Consider the following 3,367-nt stretch of genomic DNA (forward strand, 5'->3'; position numbering starts at 1 on the left):
GTGGATGAAAATGGAAATATGGCAAATGGAATTAGGGTTGAGGTGATGGAGCCCAAGCCCGTAATAATAAAGAAGGCCACGAAAGAAGGAACAAGTGGGGAGGGCCAATCCCCGTTCGGCAAAATGGAAGAATGTGACGATTTTGTCGACATTCTCAATGGGGAAAGGTTCACGGAACGAGGGGCGCCAGTTGACAAGGTTCTTTTCCTGGAGCAACCCCTCGGAAACTAGTTTGTTCAGATTGTTGAGGGAGCACTTACTGTGTGACCACTCCGCGGTTGATGGCTCCGCATTTTTCTTCATTCCCTCGATCTCTGACTTCTTGGACGCCATCTCCGATGTGCTGGCCACGAGATGCTCGGGGGCTGCGGGGAGAGGGGCGGGGAGATCGGAGCGGGAGAATCTACTTGGGGGGATGGCGGCGGTGATTGGCTCGGATTGGGGAATTCGGTGGCTTTTGATGGAATGCAGATTGAAAGCGTGGTTTTTTCCTACCGTTATCGCGGGGTTAAATAACCAGCGGGGTGGGAAAAAGTTACTGTTCTGAAGTTCAGGAGTCACGTCCGAGAATATTCCGAATATCAGGGGTCGTTTGATAGGTTATTTGGATTGGATATTCATTTAATCATTTTTTCAGGGTTTGTTCGCCTGAAAAAGCATTTTTTCGAATTACTAATCTAATACCCATCATCTGTACCATCGTTTTGGTAATTTTGCAATGTTCTCATTTTTCGCCTGCATGCCACGGTTATTGGATCCTTATCTCCAAATTTTGTGGGATTTGGATTCAAGGCTCGGGGGCTGCGGGATACGTGGCATCGACTACTTACTTTTTCAAATCTTTTGAGGGATAAGTAGGGTCACAGACAAATGGGACCCTCAGCCTGATTCTCCGATTCAACCTAAGGCTCGGGGGCTACTCCATATGGAGTGCGATTTTTAAATCGCACGCCATAACGAAAATTCGGGGCATGAGCACCTCATAGCTTCGATGCGGCCAAACAAGTACTCGAAGAAGGACTTCAAGACGAAGTTTCAGAAGAAATCGAAGACTGCTTCAAAAGTACTCGATGAGCCTGCAGTACTCAGCTACGAAGAGCTCGGGGGCTTGTCAGACCCGGGGCCACCGGGCTGGGCATGTTACGTAGTCTAAGAGATTAAGCTCGTCTTATCTCTTATTCATTTCCTTTATCTCTTGTTTATCCCGTTTAAATAGGAGATAGAGTTAACCAACACGGAGAGAATCTACTCGAGATATGTTCTGGTATGATCCCTCGATGGGGGTTGGTTAGCATCTTTGTAACTCTGGCCTCTCGGATATATAAGGGAGGTCAGGGACCCCCCTCAAAACAGAAGATCATTAGGTCATTCTACACCAAAAGGAATACAAACCACCACACAGGACGTAGGGTGTTATGCTCCGTGCGGCCTGAACCTGTCTAAAGACTTGTGTTCCTTGCACCTTCGAGTTCCTGATCTCGGCGTCCCCTCACCCAAAACTCACCACCTTGGGTATATCCCCCGGTGGGCAGCCGGTTAAACACCGACAGGACCTGCTCTCAGCTCCAATTGACGCTTTGGTCCAAGATTCCGACGAAGTGAAGCAAATTCTTGAGGAGATCAAACCCCAACTCCCGGAAGTCCTTCAGATCAAGCTCTGGCCAACCGAACATATTCCCTTCTTTCGAGCAAAGGTGGAGATGGCTCGGCACAGGATTGAAGCACGTTGTTCACAAGCCCCCCTTAAGAGCCAATATTGCCGAGAGGTGCCGTTTGCTCAACGAAAAGAAGGCGGCCCTAGATGCCAAAGCTGACACTTTTGCACATTCCAGAGGGCTTCGACTCCTGGAGCAGGAGTTGGAAGACCTCAAGGCAAAAGTTCAGGCAACTGAGCAGCGCATGTAGGATGAGAAGGACCTCATAGCCCGCTCTGCACAAGAAGCAGAGAACCTGACTACCCAGTTGAAGACAGAGCTCATAGAGTTGAGTGTTTTGAGTTAGCAGATAGTGTCAGGTGAGGACAAGGATGATGAAGCAGTGATCGCAGAAGCTGATCGCGTCCGTCTTGAGGCTATTGTGGTCATTGATGAATTTCTTCAATAGAACGCTTTATAATCATCTCCTGTAGCCTGTTGTTGCCCAGAACTCACATGTACTCCAATTACACTTCTAAAGTCGATGGTTATACATTGGTTATTTGTCCAATTCAGCGCGTTGATACAAAATATATATTTTTTATACATTTTTTTAGGGGCGGATTGAACGTGTTGGCCCCTTTCTTGCATGCAGCCTGATGCGTAGCATTGGCTTTTACTGTCGGTCATCCCACATACTTGGGAAGTATTTCTTGAGATATTGACCATTGACAGCCCCTGGAAACCTGACACCGTCTAACTCCTCAAGCATATATGCATTCCCAGGTAGGACTTGGTCAACTCAATAAGGTCCATGCCAATTTGGAGACCACTTGCCATACGCTGCACCCTTAGTCCCCAACGGTAACACTGCTTCCCAAACCAGATCTCCTACTTGGAATTCTTTTGGCTCGACTTTCTTGTTGTACGCGCGGGCTCACTCTGGGCATTCGGGTTAGCCCGAACTTTCGGGTCGGGTTATTCGGGCTTTTGAAAGTTCGGGCTTTCAGAACCTAAGCCCGAAATGGGCCTGCACGTACTACTACCCGAAAATTCGAGTACTCGAAAACTTCAGGTTCGGGTTTGGGTAGCCCGTACTACCCGAACTACTCAAATATGAACCAAAATTACAACAGCATTTGAACAGCAAATCTGAACAAAAACATCAACATTATGGGTAGTTTAGCCATGAACTTAATATAATATCACACTCACAAAATGTCACTCACAAAAACAACAACATTATGGGTAGTTTGGTACCTTGAACATGAACTTAAAAAAGAGTGCACATGCAGTAGAACATTAGTCTCACAATTTCACACACACTAAACTGTAGGACAGATTTAAGAATTAAGTTGTAGACATTCCAGGATGGATGGAATTCGGCGAGATGGAGTTGCTTCCCGTTGTCGCTGCTGTAGAAGCTTTTTTTCCTTTTCCATTGGGACCAAATTCTTCTTTTAATTATGCATTGAGATGTTAATACTTAGTATGCACTAAACAATTTACAAATGATGAAACAAACAAATGAACCAATGTTGTACCTTTTTCCAGCATTATTAATTCCTCAAGATTTTCTTCAATGTCAATGGGTATTGCCCATCTCAACCAATCTTGTGTACATACTAAAGCTTGTAGCATAAATGGAGTAAGGGAGCTACGAAAGTCATCTAAAATACGTCCACTTGTGCTAAATGCTGACTCTAAAGCAACGGTTGACATTGGTATAGCAA

Source organism: Panicum hallii, chromosome 3 (assembly GCF_002211085.1).
Source record: "Panicum hallii strain FIL2 chromosome 3, PHallii_v3.1, whole genome shotgun sequence".
Lineage (NCBI taxonomy): Eukaryota > Viridiplantae > Streptophyta > Magnoliopsida > Poales > Poaceae > Panicum > Panicum hallii.